This window comes from Myotis daubentonii, chromosome 11 (genome assembly GCF_963259705.1).
Source record: "Myotis daubentonii chromosome 11, mMyoDau2.1, whole genome shotgun sequence".
NCBI lineage: Eukaryota > Metazoa > Chordata > Mammalia > Chiroptera > Vespertilionidae > Myotis > Myotis daubentonii.
This window is the reverse complement of record NC_081850.1, coordinates 49,081,638-49,103,079: the sequence shown is the minus strand read 5'-3', so window position 1 is coordinate 49,103,079 and position 21,442 is coordinate 49,081,638. Positions and strand designations below refer to the sequence as shown.

Below are 21,442 nucleotides of genomic sequence, written 5' to 3'. Positions count from 1 at the left end.
GCTGCTCAACAGTCCTCAATAAACACCTGTGAGAGGAAATATTGTCAAGAGTTTGTATTACATTACACTTTAGTGACCTATCAAATTAGGAATGTGGGGATAATGAGAGGATATTCACAGGAAGACAGATGCAAGTACATCTTATCTGAGAACATTTCTAGAATCTTCAGCAAACCTCAGTGAGAATTTCTCTCGGACTCTCAGATATAATCTACCTTCTCACACTTGGGGAAGTCAAGCCCATATCCCACCCACTTCAACACACAAGCCAATGGATAACATAAGATTAAGCATCATAGCTTGATCAAAGGCACTGGTTTAAGAAAAATAATTTCTACAGGAGTCAATTCTCACCAAGCCATGAACAACATATTTCTAAGTACTTGCAAGTTAATAGACGACATCAGGCTGTGCTATTATATCCCAGAGTGCAGTCCACTACAAATGATGAGGCAAAGAGATGGCACTGCTTGAGAAAATGTGGCACTTGGTGATATGACAAGTAAAATGGCATTTATCATCCATATCCACAGCTTAATGGACATGAGCCATTTTTGTAAAGGGGGGGTGATCCAACCCATTAAGTGTATAGAACAGCATCTTTCAATATAAAATGGTCCTTGATCTTTTTTTTATATATATATCCAAAGGCTCCATCCAAGTGGGGGAAATGCAGGAGCAGAACAAGCTACAGCTTTTCCATAAGAGCTATAGTCACAGCATAACCAGGTATCATTGGGCAGAGGGGAGAATATGCAAACATCCTCTGCTGGCTTCACAATTCTGTTCCCTACAGAGGCACCATGAACTCATACTTAACTCTTGCTTTCCCTGTTCTCTGCTTACTTATAAATGCTTTTACAACTTTTTTTGAGAGCTAGATTTTAAGTGTGTTCAGACTGAAGATTTTCCAAAATTAAGTTTTCTATAAAAACTTGAGTCCTGGCATGCCCGCGTCCCTGGCTTGGTAAGCATTCTCTGTTGAACTGGAGATAATTTATCTGTCTATTAATGAGACAAACAATAAAGTTTTCATCTGATGGAGCCTAAATCCCAAACCCTGCTCCTTCCTCAAACTGATATTTTTTTTCTAGGAGGCAATTTTACAAACCTTTAAGCAATTCTCTTATATATAACTATTTAGTTTTTTAAAAATATGTTTTTATTGATTTTAGAGAAAGGAAGGGAGAGGGAGATAGAGACAGAAACATTGATGAAGAGAGAATCATTGATCGGCTACCTCCTGCGTGCACCTTACTGGAGATAGAGCCTGCAACCCAGGCATGTGCCTTGATTGGGAATTGAACTAGGGACTTCCTGGTTTATGGGACAACACTCAACCACTGAGCTACAGTGGCTGGGTTATAACATTTAGTTTAAAAATACCCTCTGAGGTATAATCTAAAAGTCCTACATTTAAAAAATCATTACAAAGATGGCCATATTATAAACAAATTTACCAGCTAAGCGATTTCTAAGTTTTAGTGAAAGACACTAAAAGAATTACCATAAGGGGTTAGTTAGTTTCTTGTTGAATCTTTTTATTTCAGTCAATATAAAAAACACCCTTGCAACTTGATATTATCTTCTATTTACTGCACTTAAATGGAACATACACTTAAAAAATGAAAGAACTCTCTAAGCTATATCAATTTTATTCCTTGATTATCCTTGATATATTTATACCAGTTGTATGTGGGCCCCCCAAATCTGTGCAAATACTCATTATTGTTTCCACCAGGGGGCATTCATCTCACTGAAAATAAATATTTTTCAACTATGACTAAATTCAGGGAATAAGGGTAAAGTATTCATCATATTGAAATGGCTAAAATACATATTTTGTTTATTAATCTGGAAATTCACACTTGCAATGGGAAGCAAGAAGGTTAAGTCTTTTAGTGGGTTCTTTAATCAAATGATTTGTATATATGAAAAGATATATGAGTATGGAAAAATTATCCTTATGTTCGAAAAGGTAAGATATACTAGAGAATGTAAGGAACTCTTCAGAAATGTCAACAAAACACACACATAAAGATCACCCACTATAATTAGAGACTAATTTTAGGTGTTATAATTAATTTGAAATTAATTTGGGGGGATATACAGATAGTTTCTTAAGATTCTTCCTCATCCTAAAAGTATTAACTGACACTCACGAAGGCAGAGATTATCCTTTTTAAAACTGCCTATTTCTCAAAGATCAGATCATCATTCTGCCTGGTTACTTTGCACACATAAGGTTTGGACACTAGACGATAGACATGGGGCTGGCCTTCTTTGGTAAATTATGAAGAGAGGAAGAAAAGACAAAAGGATATGCCACACATCTACCATTTTACAGTATGACTTTTGATAGTCTTTCATGCAAAATAATATCCGTGTGAAGCTACAACAAACACTGTCAAAAAGCACTTAACACAATTCCTGAGACAATCCATATCAGAACCTTACCTTTTTTGTTTACCTACCAAGATAATATAGCACAAAGTTTTCCATATCCCTGAAATTACCACTGACTCATTCAAACTGGAAAACTTCTCCTTTTTTCTTTACAAAACAAGATAGAAGAAAAGGCCAAGTATGATAGTTCATATTTCTATCTGCAACCATCTAATACACTAGCTCTTAACTAGGAGCCAATATATCAATAAGGACTATTGATCGATGATGTCTAGCACCACCCCCACCCCCAACTCTGATGGCAGCTTTGAACATATCTCTCTCTTGCTATGCAGTGTCCATTGCTACACATAAAAAGGAAGTATCCACAGTGGGAATCACAAACCCTTAAGGTCAGGTTGTGAGGGAACTAGGCCTTGGTAGTCTCTTGACCTAGAACTTCTTCCTGCTCCCTTCTCACTCGTGCTTCTTCACTTGGCCACTAGAAGCCAAATCAGCAACCTTTCACAAGATATGGGGGAGGCTAAATGGCAGATTATTTTATTAAATATCTTGCCTGTTTGTTCTTAAAAGGCAGGGGTTAGCAAACGTCTTCTGTAAAGGGCCAGATAGTAAATACGTTAGGCTTTTTGAGCCAAATGGTCTTGGTCATAACTATGAAGTCTGCCATTGTAGCATTAAAACACCCATAGAAAATTCACAAACAAATGGGTGGGAATGGGTTCCAATAAAACTTTATTTACAAAGCAAGCAATGGGCCGGGTTTGGCCTGTGGGCCTTAGTTTGACAACCTCAGTTTTAAGGGAATTGCTCAAGTTTTGTGTTTTTCTTCTCCTATACTGGTGGAATTTTGGCATGTAGTGCAAGTGTGTTCATCATAACTAGATTTTTAAGGGGGAAAAAATAACAGAGAGTCCCATCTATAGTGACTTATTTTCTATTCCCAAAATCCAGCTACCACAGGCACCCTCTGACCCACTAAAGGTGTGGGGGGTTATTGTAGGCCATGGTCAGGAGTGTCTTGATTTCTTCTTTGAACACCTAGCATTTGCTTTTGTCAGCAGTGGATAGAAATATCTCCATTTTCTCCATAGAGGACATCCAATATGGCAGAAGGATTTCAGGCCCAATACACTTGAGAAAAGTTCTTCTAACTTGCACACTCTGTTTCTACTTAGCTCAATGCCTCGCCTTCCTGTTCCTGAACACCTGAGGAGCACGTAGAGTCATGGCCTGGCACAGCACATTTTCCTCGGGGAACCCGCCCCCCTTCTTACAGAGCAAGAAAACTCCTGAAAATAATTTGTCTCCCTGTGACTGACTAGACAAAAATTTAGAACTAATGCAAACCCCTCTTTTTGAAAATTCAGGTCTATTTCTGTCTTCACAGAAAAAGGGAAGGTAGGAGTGAGGGGGTGGCTGGAAATTGACCTGTTGAACATGGCAGATGAGCTGTCTTTTTAATTTGGCCTTAGCCGAAACAGCAACCTATGTGTCCATCTCCTGGCTTGTTAAAGTATTTTCTTTATGGGGGAGAACAAGCCCTCTTGGAAATGGGTTCACTTTATTAACAGAAAAAAATCAAGTTGTAATGGAACCTCTGAAACAATGTTACCAGGAGTTCATGTAGACCTTTCAGAATAAGCACCCATGTTGTGTGGACTTTTTTATTATTATTACTTGTTAACAGCTTTACTCTTGTCCGTGTGCTCAGAGACCTTGGCAAGATGAGCATTTTATAAATCTGATAAATAAATAATTGAAGCCTCCCAATCAATATCACCCAAGGGATAATGAACAAAATAAACTAACAAACAAAATAGAAAAAAATATGTATCACCCAAGGGAGAAGGAAGGAGGCACTCAAATCTGCATTAAAGTCAAGGTTCCCCCATCCCCCGCCCTCCTCTGGTAAATGCTAGGGAAGAAGGGGCAGAGGCCAGGAAAGGCTCCTCCCACCGCCATGGGCTGAGAGCAGCAAGCTGATCCTTCCACTTAGCCCTCTACAAAGAGTAAATCAGTTCACTATGTCCGGTTTCACATGATGGGCACAGATAAGCCAGAGGATGGAAACAGCGTGCTTGCCCCCCGTGAAGCAAAGTCCACCAGCATGAGCTGGGCAGTCCGTGCGGGAGGGTGACTTGCTCACCAGGAGCGTCATTGGAACCGCAGTGTGTGGGCCCACACTGAACTGCTCTGGAAAAACGTTTCTGTCAGCACAGCGGTAAAGCACTCCAGAGAGGGTCTTTACAGAACTCTGCAGCCAAACTGAGCCCAAGGGGAATTCCACGGTAAGTCTCATGAAGAGGTATAAAGCCTCATTAGTGCAAAGAGGATTTACTACGCTCCCGATCCAACCAAGAATGCAGGTGCCTTGTTCCCAAATTTGTGATTCATTAGGGTTCTACAGATCACCCAATTATAAGGAATCATCACCGGTTGGCGCCTGAGTAGCCTCCCGCTCCTCTAAAAATATCACTGACAATCAGACTGCACCTACAGGCCTTTGCATAGGGGAGAAATGTGCTGAGCTGGCAGGTGGTTTATTTAAAGAAAGCAAACAGCCAGGCTGGTGAGGCCTACTATGTAAAGGAAGACTTTTTAAAAAAATGAAATCATACCATTCAAAAGCAGTTCAAAAATCATTTAGGCTCTCATTCTGCCTTAAGGTAAGTCTATCTACAAATCTCCAGGGGCAAACATACTAGCAAGGGAGTTATTGTAAAAGACTTTGAAAAATAAAGTTCTACAAGCAAACCTTTTGCGTGATCAAACTACCCTCACTGTCAAAAAATTGCTAATTCGGACAGTTTTGCAATGGGTTGCTAGAGCCGGCTGAAACTGGTTTGTTAGATTTTCAGGAATTTTGCAAGCTAGGTGATTTCGCATTGGTAGTTTGAAATCAACCATGGAAAACAGCAAAGAGTATAATTCAGAACCCCAACTCCGCTCCACCCCTGCAAGCGGATTGTTAAATATTTACTAATGTACCATGCTCACAGGCTTTGGAAAACTTCTCCAGCTTTCTCTTCTCCAAAGGCTTACATTCTTTGAGAGTGGCGAAAAAGTAGAACTCACATCAGAAATCTCCTTTACAATTTTCTGGAAGAGTTAGCCTCTACTGAGAGTAAAAGGAAATCAACTGCTTTGCAAGACAACCCCCTTACAACAAAACTGCTGTATTAGAAAGACACCATTAGCCCCAATTTACCTGTGCTATTCTTCCTATTATTTGCCAATCTTTGGAACATCCTTTAGTCCCTTCAGAGCTCTGGGAATTATCTCATCTCTCAAACCTCAGGATAAGAATGGGTTCAGTACTTGAATGGGACAACTGACACCAGAAGTCGCCACAGGTGACCTCAGTATTATGAAGCACAACCCTACTTGCCTTCCAGTAAAGAGCTAATCTGAGTGCCCAGACCAGAAGTTCTTTACCTCCTGGAGTCTTTCAGACAGAAATAACTTGTAGTGCAACTTAGGGATTGGGAAATGCATCCTCCATGACTTCTGAAAAAAAGTTATTGGCTCTAAAACCTAATAATAAAGATGTCCCTATACCAAGATGATTCTTCTTGGGCCCCTTGCATTTCCATATATCTTATAAGGAGAGATATTACTGCCTTTCATTCTGGATTATTATTTTGAAGAAGTTTGTATAGCAAACAGCCTTAGGAGCTACAGATAATGTGTCCAAAGCATGTTTACTGCCCAGTAAAGGAGTTAGGGGTCCTTTTCTATAACACAGAGTATGTGCAGGAATCCTTCTGGGCCCATCTGCATCACCCCCATGAAATGTTGGGCAGAGAGCTAACTCGTGTGTGCTGCTCCTGCTGCTTCCCATGGGATGAGTAATGAAGTCCTTTGTCTCTGACCCAGGGGTCTCATGTCCTCTCATGTCTCATACCACCATCTATGAAACTGCCAGGCTAACTTACTAGCCTGCAAGTAGAGAAAATCTCAGACCCTTCACAGTTCTTAACACCTGTTACCTATAAAGCTTTTAAAAAGTAATCTATATCTGTAGTTATATCTCTATTTCTACCTGTATTTATCTACCTACCTATCTATTGAAAGAGAACTAATTGTGTCTATCGGGGATTCTTTATTGCTCTCTTGGGCAATAATGTATAAGGCAGCACACAATGGCGTTACTAGACTGAAAACTGAAGAGCTGTTCACTCTGTTGAAGATATACATATGAAACTAGCCAAAATGGGCATGCACAAAACAGATTTCTGGGTCCTTTAGGACAGGGCTTCTCAAGCTTTAAGGAACATATAAATCACCTGGGAATCTCATTAAAATGCATATTTGGATTCAGATCTGGAATGAGGACCAAGATACTGCATTTTTAACAAGTTTCCAAGCAATGCTGATGATGCTGGTCTTGATAGCAAGGCTCTAACAGCAACTAAATATGCATTTTATGCCTGTTAATACTCTAGTATTTGCATAAACTCAAACATTTTTTTAAACTGATAAGAACAGATACTACACTGATCTTAGTCAAAAGGCCAAGAAGCGATAAACTCTAACATGTTTAATAAAATTATCTACAACAACACAAGAAGTCCACATAAATCTGAGAATGTCTATATTGGTTTAGTAAAGGATACTAAAACAATTTCTGAGAACATGATCATGAGTGCTTATATACTTATATGAGGAAAATATCAAGATTCGTTATGACTTATCCTTTAGTCTGCATTATAAACATATTCTATTCAAAGAAATAAGAGCAAAGGAAACATGTAAGAGAAGACTTTTCTGGGTTATGTAAAGAGTTTGCAGACGGTAGCAAGCATTTAAGTAAACAGAGAAAATAGCTTCATGGTTAACGTTGCTGATAATTATATCTCTGTCCAGGCTAATGTTGATGGGCTAAGCATACAGGGAAAGAGGAAATAATATATGGACATAAAGACTGACTCTGAAAAATTAAATGTGCTGCCAGGGAAAACATAATGGGCAGGAGGAGGGCCTGACTTGTGGTCCTCACGCTGTCACTCCCTTGCTACAGAAGCTGAGGGAAACTGAGGCACTCCCTGCTGAAAGGTGATAGGATACTCGAAGATCCAGACCCCTGGCCACTTCTTCATCTTAGTCTAGGCCTCAGTCACCTCTACAGGCAGACACTCAGCCTCATAGGCCCGTTTTTTAAGACTATCGTCCTTCCAAAGAATTTAATCTTTCCATCTCGTATTATTCACTTGGGAATAAGTTACATGCCCATTTGAAAAGCACAAGAGAGAAGGGCTCAAAATTTTTTTTGAAAGGCAGGAAATATATTTGGTGATTTCATTAGGAAATATTGAGTAGTACTTTTTCTTTCTTTCTTCCTTTGTCTTCTTCTTTTCTTTCCTTTGACTTTTTTACTCCTTCCTATCCTCTCCCTCTTCTTTCTCTCTCTACAATAAAGACTACCAGGGAGGCAGTAGGTATGTATTTCAGAATTCCACAAACCAGTTTCTCATGAGGTTAGTGACTAACACTTTTGTAAAGATTTCTATGGTCAAATAGAAGGTCCTGGGTTAGGAAATCCTGGGTTAAACAGAGTTCAAAGGTTTCTTTACTACCTCAAGCCTTTAACAGGCTGATGCCCACCGTGCTCTCTGAGATGGGGCTGTGGCTGCTGCATTTTCTATATTCGACCACATAAACACCCCTTTCCCATCCACCTCCCACTAGTGTTCTGAGGCATTCACTCCGAGAAAGAGAGCTCTGACACAAAGATTTTGAATGCTGGAGCCCAAGCTGTTGTGTTTAAATTAGACCCCCCCACCCCCCGGGAACAAGCCTTGTGGCCTTGGATAAGTCACACAACTTCTCTGAGCTTCCAGTTTCTTCAGGTGTAGAAGGAGTCAATGGCATCTACCAGATGGTGCTATTGATAGGACAGAGTGAGACAAATTATGCAAAGCACCAGGCACAGAGCTGCTAGCCCACCATGGCCTTTCAGATTCAGAGGAGCGGTTAATCCACGTCCGTTGAGGGCTGGATAAGAAAGCATTCATCTTACCAAAAACTACTATGGAGAGGAGGCCACCAGCCTCTTTTCTAACTTCGCAAGTTGAAAAACTGGACCTGTGTCTTGTCCCATCCACTCACATCTGAATATGCTCTTCCAAGGGCTGGCCCCCAGGCTGTGTTTGTCTGTGGTCAGTCCTAACAGATGACATTTGCCAAATGAATGAAGGAGAGAAGGGAAATATTGATATGGAAAAGGTCACAGAGAATAAACAATGGCAGGAATGAGGCCAGGCCAGAGAGAGGGGGCATGACCGTCCTGAGTCAAATCTGACTTTACCTGTTAGAGAAACAGGGACTCAGGCGAGCGAATTCTTTCCCTGGGACTCATTCAGGGTCCCCGTTTCAAATATAAAGGTAAAGATACAAATATCACAGAGCTGTGTTAAGGAACCAGGGGAGATCACATATGCAAAGTACTTAGCACAGCACCTGGCACAGAGTAGGAACTACACCACAGAGAAATAATCACAGTAGAAAATTATCACAGAGCTAAGTGTTCTTTTTCGGAATGAAGGGGGAAAAGTAGATGCTATTATTCTCAAATCAAATTCTCTGGTTTCTAGATTGGAAAATAGATATCGTAATCCTTCTGGGGAAACCCCAGGAAAAGGACTAGACACAGGGCAGAATATTTCATTCCCTACGACTGACTGCAGATGTGCCCAATGACTGGTGGCAGATGCAGTTTCCATGCTGTCATTCTGAGAGAGAGAAAACAGACACTGCTACCTATTGGATTCCAAGAAGATTGCAGACAACAAGGAAAGAACATTTCAAGTTTGCTGAATAAGGACTTCTACCCGTCCTCCTCACAGAAGTCAGGTAGGGGGACCACTTCCCTAAGTTAGGACTCCCCTCACTTCCTCCATCCATGACTATATTCTCCCCCACCTTATACATTTATTCATCTATTGTCTGTCTCCCTCATTGCAGTGGAAGCTCCAAAAAGTAAAGACTCGCTCTGCCCTCAGGGTCTATTACAGGCTGGCCCAGAGCAGGTTCTCAGTAAATATTCATTGAAAGAATGAATGAATCCCACACTAGTTATTTAATAAGCATGAACACTCAAGGATTTATAGTCCATTAAAACAAAATGAAGACCATGAGACCAGAATTTTTAAAAAATTAGTAATGTTATTATAAATCAAATGAACAGCTTTATTAATCACTTCCAACATTAATAGAAAAATCAAGAAAGAAAGTGAAAAAGTCTTGGCAGGAGCCAAGAAATCACCATAAACATAATCACACTTCACATTTAGATGTTCTAAACCTGCCTCTCACTGACTTCCTTATCAATTTCCAAATGCAGTGGCTCCGCTGTGTCCTCAGGACTCAGGACCCATTCCAAACTCCATAGCATGGCAGGAAGGCCCTTTGCATCCTGGCCCTTGTCCATCTCACCATCATCATCTCCCACCACTGTCCTCTTACATCTCCACCCCAGCAATATCCAAACAAGCCCAACATGAACCTCTCTGCCTTGATAGGTGTCTCCTTTATCTCATCTATGTGGTGAATTTCTCCTCATCCTTCCAAGCCTCATTTGAAGGTTGACTCCTCTGTGAAGTACTCCCTGATTTTTTTAGACAGAATGAATCAGTCCCCACTTGTGCGTGGCTATTTAGATTATTTACTGCCTTACCATCCACTTAGATGTCATTTATTAATGTATTATCTGTGTAAGTGATGTACACATACTTATTTTATGTGTCTGGCACATTGTATATGCTCAGGAATATGTTTATCAGAAGAACAAAGAAATGGATGCTTGACCACTGTTACACGTTCTCTTCCCACATCTCTATCCTTCCCAGCTAATTAATGACCTTACAACCAAAGACAAAAGATCACTGAGAAGGTATGGAGGTAAACTTTATGAAGCACAATATCTGCTGGGCACTATCTTATTAACCTTTTGTTATCCCCAGAAGTCCTCTCTGAAATTGGTGCTGTTATGCCCATTTTATAGATAATGAAACTCACAGAAAAAGAACCTTTCAGAATGTAGAGTCCAACCTCAGTGTACACTCCTCCGACTACTTTGTTTTGGCCCAAATGCAAGCTCCATTTTATCCTTTATCAATTCAGAGGGTGTTCTCTTCCCATATTCTCACCTCTTAAACTACGTTTCCAAGTGGCCCTCAAATGGCAACTGCCTACCAAACTTCTCTGAGCCTCCTGGACGTTCCCCTCTCTTCAAGATCCTCTTGCTCCAAAAGCCCGACTAAATGTTCCCAGTGCCTTCTAATTCTTCAGTAATTCTTCTACCCAAGCCTCCCGAATGGCTTTGAAACAATGTGTAAGAATAAACCATGAAAAAGACATGGTGCCTTCTTCTGTCCTTGTAGTTCAGTTCAGTTATTTAAAAAAAGACATTTACTGAGAGTTAACTCTGCCTTGCACATTGCCAAGTACTGGAGACATAGAGATAACAGAACAGAACTGTTGACTTGGAGGAGCTTTCAGATTAATGGGAAGATTAACAGGTAAAACATATTCTTTCAATATGATAAGCTAAGCATTTTTTCTGGATGATTACTCATGGTATTAAAAGTCTACAAAAACGGGACTTTGTCCAACCCGAGGCTACCAGAGGAGGCTTTCTGGAAGAGGTGATGCCTGAGGTTTATCTTTAAAAGATAGGCAAGAAACAACCAGGCAAAGGGATGGGTGAACAACACTCCAGAAAGAAAAAACAGTATTGTCTGCAGTACTAGGAAGTGGTGACATCACCTTACAGGAACTTGAATGGTCACTGGTGTGGTTTTCATGTATTCTTGCTGAAATTTTCACATGTGGAGGGCTTGTTTTGTAATCCATAATTCAAACAGAACCCAACCCATTATCCCTCCTTTTTTCTTTAAGGGTCTCTCCGTGTCAGACACTGATGACTCCTGTGAGACGAGTTCAGGTTTCCAGGATGCTGTGGTCCATTTAGAGGCAGGAGAGAGTCATTTTCTACACAGCATCCCAGTACAATACAGTCATGGGACTGAGCACGACCACCCCAGAGGGAGAAATCCCCATCCTCCCAATGCACATTCCCTACTCCCTTTCTTGTCTGCACTTTCTCCATGATTTTGTTTTCCTATGAACTATCCAGATTCTCTCACAAACTGGATGAAGATCTCTCTTTACACAACAAAGTGATATGACTTAACTCAAATGTTTATTAGAAATTATTTCAATCACTCCCATTCTGGTGAGTTAAGTTTGATGTCTAGTGATGTATTTTGGTATTTCTTAATAAAGAGGCAGTCTCCTCCAATGTTAGTAGGTTATGAACTTTGATGTTGGAATGCACCTTTGATAGCATCTAGAAATATATATTTTAATACACCAAGAAGGAAAGAGAGTCAGCAGGGCAGCAGTTGATAAAGCTAAAGCATTAAAACCAGAACTATCTGGATATAAATTGTGGTTCTGCCAATTACTAGCTCTGTGATTTGGACACATTAGTAAATGTCTCTGGATGTCAATGAGCTCAGTGTTACAATGCAGGGTTTTTATGAAAATCAGAGAAAATGTGTCAAGGATGTGGCACACAGTGCCACTTCCCTCAATAGGTGGCAACTATAATCTATATCTAGCTTAATTTTGAAATTAAATTTTAGGATCATCCACTTGCTCATATGTAGCCCAAATTAGCAAACAAGATATAAAAATAGTTTTAAACACTGATTTAAAGCGCCAAGTAATATATTTAATTCCTTAGAGCTCCTACAGAAAAAACTGTCATAGGTCAGTTGCCCAGACGTGGGCCCAGAGAGCAGTGTTCATGGCAAGTGATTTATTAAAGAAGGGCTCACAGGAGAGAGGGAAGTAGGAAGAGGAAATAGAAGAAGCCAAGCAAAACTGCATTTTCAAGTGAAGCCTCACTCTTAGCCTGATCACACAGGGAGCTCTGCAGTGCAAATTACACCACAGATCTTGTAGAGAACCCATCAATCATCCCAAAGAGTTGGTCCAGCCTACAGACACGGTGTGAGCATTTCTGCTCCTACACTAGTCAGCCAGCTGCCAAGGAGGGGTTGAGAGAAGAGGGTGGAGGGTACTTAGCCCCCATTCACCTCCAGCTGTGTGTGTATTGTGTGCGTGTGTGTGTGCGTGTGCGTGTGTGTGTGTGCGTGTGTGTGTGTGTGTGTGTGTGTGTTGGTGTGGGGCAGGAGCTCCACTAGTTCACGGCTTGCCCTCTGAAGAAGGTTCCAGGTGCCAGCCCTTAGGAGAAAACGCACACAGAAGCCAGGATCAGCACACAGAACCAGTACGGGAGCTTGAGGGGAGCTGAGCGGAGCACAGACATAATGACATTTACAACATTAATCAAGAGAATTTCATGGAAACCTATCTGTGTCAGCTTCTGCCTTCCGATCATTGGAGTTGGTCCATCACCAAATGATGTACGTTTAACTGTAATATATGCATTTTTCTTTAGTAATTTACAAAAGACAAGTTTGAAGTACATATTTCCTAGGAGTGTAATATTCAATTTTGAAGGTTTGCCCTCAGGCATCAAAAAATGAGCACTTCAACCGATTACAGCTGTGGTTTGCTGCTGAAGAAAGTTGTGCCAGTCTCCAATAGAGGGCACAGCCACTGCTCAGATGGAAGCAATTGGGAGAGATCGGTGGCCAACCCCTTAAATACCAAGAGAAAAGCTGGCACAGACAACTCCTGGGCTGCTTCACATATGCTTATTCATTTAACCATCCACACCGCTCAGAGATTCTGGGATGTTATTTAAATTAAGTTGTGTGATCTATGCATCTGTACAATAGATGTATCGCACAGATTCAAGACTCTGCTTTAATCAAATTAATTCCTGTAATTTAAAAATATAATTTCTTATAGCTCTATGTCCTTATCTGCAGAAGGGGAATGCTGACTAAGATTTCAGATAATAGAGACTCACTAGAGACAGCCAATTGGGTAGGCAGACTGGATTAACTCATGCATTATTTAAAATGTCTACAGAAACATGAAATATCAAAATAATGAATTTGTTAGGGTTGTGAATGGTTTTAAACACCTCTTTTAAAAAACTTCCAATAATGTTTATAATTTGGCAATTATAATTTATGGCGATTATGTCAGCACATCTGAAAGACTAGAACTGGAACAGGAAAGCATATCCTAAACCACTGTATAACTAGATACAGTAAAGCAAAATTCATGAAGACTTTCTGAGGGGCCCAAACAGACATAACACTGACAATTAATGGGCACCTTGAGCTTTTGCACCCAGATTTAAGTTCCAATTTTATTTTTAAAATATATTTTTATTGATTTTCAGAGAGGAAGGGAAAGGAAGAGATAGAAACATCAATAATAAAAGAGATTCATTGATAGGCTGCCTCCTGCACGTCCCTACTAGGGATGGAGCCTGCAACCCGGGCATGTGCCCTGATCAGGGATCCAACCATGACCTGCTGGTTCATAAGTTAATGCATTGATTCACATGGACTGGACTAAGTTCCAATTTTAAATAAGCAAGTATTGGTAGTTGCCACTAAGGGGAGGAGGCTGTTTAGTATTTTAGAAACTCTCAGAACACCTTAGGAGCTCAGGAGATGAATGGATTTAGGGAGGGGTTGGAGCAAAAAAGATTTTAGCCTAAGAATGATGGTCTTCCTCAAACAAAATACAAAATTCTCAACTACCAATTGTAAAATATTTGCAATGAACTATTAAGTCAAGGTGAAACATTTGCTAAAGTCAGGGCTAAAATGAAGCCACTCAGACTTGGCATCTCCTACTCTTGGCATATTCTAATTTTGAGAATTCAGAGTCTGATGATAATTCTCTGCTTTCCCATGCATTGTTCCATAATTTAAAACTTTTGGAATCAATGAGAATCTGGTATGGAGTCTAAAATGCTGAATAGAGGGAAAACAAGGGATGTCAAACCAAAATTAATATTGTCAAAGAATCCATGTAAATAATTGGAATTATCCCAAACTATGGATAACTGTTTTCCATTTCTAGGTTTTCATTATGGAGGTCTGTACAGATCTATCTTTTCAAATATGTTTTTTGCCAATAATGCCCGATTTAGTTTCTTTGAATTTGCTAACCCATAAGCATATTAGGTGGTACGTAAGAAAATAGACTAGAATAAATATGTATTACTGGCACTTCATAAGAAAGAAGATATACATGACAACAGTGATGACTTGGAAAGGACCCAGTTCCCAGGTCTTATGGGGGAAGGATGCATAGTGCTCTCCCGGGGCCAGCGGACAGGGACGTGTGGCTGGGGAAGGAAGGAGGAAGAGGACAGAAGCTCTCCAAAGGTGGCAGTCAATTAAATACATCCCCAAACAGAGAGAAAATAAGAAGGGGGTGAATCATAAAGATAGAAAAATGCATTTAAGGAGTTGTGAATGTCTGCTCATAGAATAATAAAATCCTCCCCACTCTCATATCATGGTGATTCAAGAAAGACAACTAATCCAGACCACAAGATGGCAAAGCACTATTAGTAATCTGTCAGGAGGATAATAAGCAGAAAAATCAAGCGCTTGTTTCCTCTCCAGAATTGCGCCACTTCAGAAACTCCCGGCCTTTCCTTATGTTCTAGCCCTGTCTTTCAAGCCAAAGGGAGCACCATGCACAGAGAACATGGGCTCTACTTAACATGTAATCATACTTATGAGGAAAACCAGAATTCCCACAATATCTTGGATCACTCTGAACATGCATCAGTTGAGTTTTCAAAGAGTGGTGCTTTTCTCTCAATAACAACTGAAATATAAAAAAAAAAGAGAAGAATCTGACTCAAATTATTTCAGCTACAAAATTAACTATACTCTAATGACCTAGCTTTTGAAATGAACTGGGCTACATAAAAGGAATCATAATGAAGATGAGAAGAAAGATAAGAAAAACTAAAGACATAACTCAAACCCTGGGTCCTACCCCTGGCATGGTCATGTGATCACTATCAACCATAGCATTGTATGAGTGTGTGATACTGGGGAAAAATATGTTTGACCAACATACTTTTCAAACCATCATTTTGGGCTGGTGTTGTGAGTGTGTGTGTGTGTGTGTGTGTGTGTGTGTGTGTGTGTGTGTGTACGTACACACGCGGAGAGGCTGGGGATCACAATGCTGAAGTAAAGCTGATCATGATTCTGAACTGAAATTTTCTCCATATACCTGTATCATGAACTTCTCTACCCTAGTCCTCCAAAGATACCTTTTCCCCAGTAATCTTTTGTTGTCAGAAATCAGTTCAGTACATTAGTACATCAGTGCTGTCCACATTTAAGTTCTGTATATATACTTTCACAGTTTATGCCTTATCCAAGTACCCTTCATTCAGAGAAGCCTTATGAAGGTCTGTAAGTCTCTATAGGATAGGCATTTCTGTCACTTCTCTGATCTCTCCTCCTGCTGCCCCCACTCCCATCCCTCACTCTGGTTCAGCCACCCTGGCCTCTGCTGTTCCTTCAACATGCAGAGCTTCTCCCAGCCTCCATGCCCTTGCATTTGCTGTTTCCTCTGCCAGGAATGCTGTTCCCTCAGATATAAGCATGCTCACTTCCTCACTGCCTTCTTCTTAGTTCAAATACCATCTCATCACATAGGCTTTTATTAACTATTTAAAAATTACAGAACTCACTATTCTCTTCTTACCTTTATTCATTTTATTTATAGCATTTGTCATGACCTATAGATTACATCTATACTTCTTCCTCCATCTTTTTGCCTCTCCTCTCCCCTGGAGTTTAAGTGTCATGAGGCTGTTATTTTGTGTGTCTCAAAATCATTGAGCAAAGACATTGTGGGAATTCTCCTATTTTTCCTTATCACAATGATTCAGCATTAAGTAGGTATAATAAACCTAATTGCTTTAGAGTTCCATCCTACGTCTTTGTTCTCTTTAGTATTAAATTTCCAGTGCCTTAGGATAGTTCTATTCAATAATCTTTTTAAAGTTTAAGTTAAAATTATTTACTCAACACTTTTCTTTATTTTATTATTTAACTTAAGCCTTATCCTAAATAACAGTATCATTAAACCAAAGGTATGATGTTCTGGGTACACTTTTTTCCTAATAAATATTAAAATAAATATAGAACCATCAGAATTAAAGATGAAAGCCCTGAGTATCTCCTGAAGCCATCTTATTACCACTGATGACATATGCCCCAGATCTGAGGAGCAAACAGTAGCATTCAATAGCAATACATACCAGTGGAAATATATGTTAGCGACATCCAATGGCAATATGAACTAGTGCTAAAGCAGTGAATTTGGTGTGGAAATAAATTTCATTTATTCTTATGTTTCTTAGTCTCACAGCATAAAACATTAAATCTGGAGTCATGAGGCCTGGCTTCCAGCCCTGGATCTGCCACAAAGCGGAGACATAACCTTAGGCAAGTCACTGAAGCTCTGTGGCTCCAATGTCCTCAGACCTACAATAAAGGCTCTGGATGATTCCTGAGCTCCCTGCCAGTTCTCACTATCTTTGATTCTACCAATAATCACAGAGATGAGGGACATAATTCTAAAGCAATTAGGTTTATATTTACTTAATGATTAATCAATGTGATAAGGAAAAAAAGAATTCCAACAATATCTTTGCTCAATAATCTTGAGACAAACAAAAAAATTATAAAATATAATAATATTTTGATATAGTAACACTGACTATACATCTTTTCTGTAACCCCATAACCCCAATTGGGCAGCTGGACACCAAACATCCACAGCCTCAAGGAAGGGTTGTCCAGATAAAACTAAAAAAAAAAGAAAAGTTGAAATCTTTGGTGGAGATCAGGTTGCTCTTGTTTTTGTTTTTCTTTTGTTTTAACAGAAGCCAGTATGCAGAAGAAATGACTGAATTAAAAAACAAAACAACAAACAAACAAACAACAAACACCATGAACACCATTCTGCAACTCTTAGAAATTAGATAATTGTTTCAGGAAATGATCAGCACTAGATACATTTGGGACATTTTTCTGAAATTCAGACTCAGTGTAAATTCAAACAAGACTCTCCCCATACTCTTTTCCTTAATAGTGTATTACTATAATATAAATCTGAAAAATAACTACCTCTCATGGAATTAGTTCAATGAGCCATGCACTAAGCTAAGCACTGATTTAATTCTTATAATCACCCAAGAGATGGCTATTATTGCCTCATTTAACCAAAGAAGAATATAAGATTTAGAGAGTTTCAAAATTTGCCCCAAAATATGTTTAACTGGAGATCTGGGATTTGAACACAAGCTTATCTGATTCATAAGTCCCCAGTGTTAGATAGCTACAGGATCCTAGGTTTGAAGACTTAAGAGTTAACGTCGCACAAACATGAAGGATGTGAAGTATTCAAACAGGCTAAATTCTGAATCACCACATGACAATTTTGCTGATTTAGAGCTAAGTTTATTCCCACAATCATTCAATATTCTTGCCCAAAATAAAGTAAGATAAAATCAGAGCATATGTTAGAATTTAAGCCAAGTTATCTGTGTTCTTTATAAATTCTGAAAAGCTTGTCCACCAACATCAGATGCTAGGAATAAGGAGGAAGAAAACCAAAAGAGAGAAGAAATGTAAAACTAGGAAGCAGAGAGATGTGGAAGGACAAAATGGCAAGGGAAAAAATGAAAGGTTATAATCAAATAAGAATTAGAGAAGAAAAAGAAGAAAACCAGCAGGTGTTCCAATTTGGGAAATCCTTTTTAAAATACGCCATGATCTGTGTAAGGAAGTCAAAGTGAGTTCACTACAAGATTTATGGAGAATAAAGAAGGGTAACCATTTTTCCTGACTTTTTTTTTTAAATATATTTTATTAATTTTTCACAGAGAGGAAGGGAGAGAGATAGAGAGAGTTAGAAACATCGATGAGAGAGAAACATCGATCAGCTGCCTCTTGCACATCCCCCACGGGGGATGTGCCCACAACCCAGGTACATGCCCTTGACCAGAATCGAACCCGGGACCTCTCAGTCCGCAGGCTGACACTCTATCCACTGAGCCAAACCGGTTTCAGCTTTCCTGACTTTTTAAATACAAAATCTAATTTCTTAAGGAACCCTTTACCTTTAAGTGAAACTAGTAGTGTGGAAAGCCCCTAAAAAACACTGAGAGCAATTTCTACATTAAAAGCAAACAAACCTGGGCTCTCCCCTGAGTCACACTAGGCTTGTGGGATGCCCACATAAGACCAGTAATTTTTGAAGTTCAAGGTCAGTGCACTTGCAAGACTAAGGGAAGAAAAGCTGCTGCTTCTATTTCCAGTCTTAGGTGATCTGGCCAGTTCCTGAAAGTTCTACCCCCCCCCCCCCCCGCCCCCGTTTCAAGATGCTGCAAAGAATGCGCACGTTTTGCCCTCATACAGACATAACCCAAATGTTGTCCTAAAAGAAGTAAAAGACTTTGGAAGGTAGATCTCCAAACTCCCCTCCCTTCCTCAAAACATATGGCGAAAACTCTTTTTATAACAATTCCAAATGACAGGAAAGAAATGCTTGCACCAATTCTTTTATTTTGATAAATTTCCTATTTATCAAATTACTGAACAACTCTTTCAAATGATGTCTTTTCTGAAATTCCTGAGGATTTGAATATTATTTAAAATTTTTCTTTTCTACTAAGAGAGAGCTAAGATATACTGTGAGGTCAATCTGAAGCTGGGGGAAGGGCAGTAAAAGAATGGTTCCTGTGAAAATCTGTTTTCTGTGAGGGTTACATTCCCACATTATCAGAGAGAACCAACAACACTCAATACTTACTGTACAAAAGAGTTAATTGCTAAGTTCTTCAAGATTTATTTTTCGTTTTATTAGTGGCTTTCTAATTCCAGAAAGTTAAAATAATACTGTTGGTCTCTCTGAAAAATGTCACACTGTCATTCAAATATCCTTACTCCGTATAGCTCCAAAAAAGACAGAGTACTTCACACCAAGTTTTTAAAAATTTTTTTAAAACATTAAAGATCTAAGTTTAAAAATACACACAGAGTAAAACTGGTAAAGGAAATATTTAAAAGTATATTTACCACCGTAGGTTTGGGAAGGCTTTCCTAATGAGCAAGACACAAAAACTAAGATTAAAAAAAAAAATGGACAGATTTGCTTCTACACTGAGGTAAATGTTTTTGTTTGCCAAAAGACACTATTTTAAAAAGTCAAGAATAAAAGAAAATGTGAACAACATATGTAACCAATAAAAGATTGATCAATATATATATATAGTTTATAAAATGTCTATAAATTGACAAGTAAAAATAAACATTTCTTATTCTTCACATAATAAAGATGATTAACCTCATTAACCTTATTATTAATCAATATCATTTTAATTCATTTGGAAAAAATATAAAAGATTGATAATATCCAATATGGATGAAAATATAAACAAAAAATACTGTTGGTGGGAGTATAAATTAATGAAGCATTTTTACAAGGTAATCTATCAACATTTAAAATATACACACATTTCTCTCAGCAATCCATTTCCAAGTTTCTATCTTAACTGTAAAGTATTATTTGAAATAGCTTTCTGTAAACTTGATTAAATGTAAAATTTTCATTATAGAAAGAAAATAAATCACAATTTATCAACAATAATAATAACCAACATTTGTGTAGTAATTACTAAATACTAGTGCTTTTCACACATAAATTCAGTTTGTCTTGTCAAACTTTATGAGGTAGATACAATTATCGCCCCATTACAGATAAAACTATAAGAGAGGATAAGAGACTTGCTCTAAGTCACACAGCTTGTAATGGACACAGCCAGGTTCCAGACCCAAGTAGCCAGGCACCAGACTACTCAGAAGTACTGTTAAATAGAATGCAGTATATACCTTGGTGCTGACATGGAAATATCTACAAGGCAAACTTGTTCTCTTAAAAAGATGCAGACATGGTGATGGAAGGACACTTGACTTGGGGTAGTAAACACAATACAATACACAAATGATGTATTATAGGATTGTACACCTGAAACCTATATAATTTTATTAAGCAATGTCACCCCAGAAAATTTGATTAAAAAGTTTTTTTTTAAAAGATGCAGACAAGATTGGTATTTTAATTTCTTTATGGAACCAAAAGTGAATATATTTGAATATCTACATAATAAGGGAAGCTATATATTTTCTTATTGATATAATATACACATTCTAGATTATTCAAAAAGTTTACCCTTAAGAGCAGAAGTGTCATGAGAGAGGAGGGTGAATAGAAACCTCCACTTTTAGCTCTATTTCCAAAGTGCTTGAAATCGTGAAAAACAAGAATTGATTCATGTGTTACTCTTACAATTTCTTAATGTTATTTGTCTTTAAAAAACAGTGGGGTGGAGATTGGGGGGCAGCATATGGAAAATAGTTTGTCCTTACAGATGTTTCCACAACTAACTGTTTCTGGCTTTCGGTCACATTTTTCCTCTTTTAAAAGTCAATCCAAATATCTGTTAAACTCAACCTCCTAAACTTTCCAGGATTGTTTTCAGCTCGTAGAAAAGGCTTTAACCTTCAACCTCTTTAGCTTTGGCCCCAGTATGTTTATGACTATTTTTAAATCACCAAATTTTTGGTTTCTGTTGAAAGACATTTAGAAGATCATTTAGAAGAGGAGAAACTTAAACTCTTGGCCTTGAATCTGGACTTAAGAAAACCTGGCTCTGCATTCTTAGGCTGTGTAGTTGTTTGGTCAGTTACTAGTTGGAAATATCTCCAGCTCAAATAGCAGGAACGAGTGCAAAGGGAATATGGAGGCTGAATGTGGAATGAAAGAAAGCCTTCCTGCTCCAGTGCCTCTTGCGGGATCCCTTAGGGTCCCTTAGATGTTTGCTCTAGAACAGTGGTTCTCAACCTTCCTAATGCCGCGACCCTTTAATACAGTTCCTCATGTTGTGGTGACCCCCAATTTCATTGTTACAAATTGAACATAATTAAAGCATAGTGATTAATCACAAAAACAATATGTAATTATATATGTGTTTTCCGATGGTTTTAGGTGACCT

At 38.8% G+C, this 21,442-nt stretch overlaps 1 protein-coding gene and 1 non-coding gene across 7 annotated transcripts in view; both read right to left on the bottom strand.

The window, feature by feature from the left end:
- The window catches only part of NTRK2 (neurotrophic receptor tyrosine kinase 2), a 320,511-nt gene that overhangs the window by 220,123 nt on the left and 78,946 nt on the right, over positions 1-21,442 (bottom strand). The window lies entirely within an intron of this gene.
- Positions 6,738-6,935, bottom strand: LOC132212941 (U2 spliceosomal RNA). Its single transcript, XR_009447865.1, has one exon. It is a non-coding gene; the product is annotated as a U2 spliceosomal RNA (small nuclear RNA).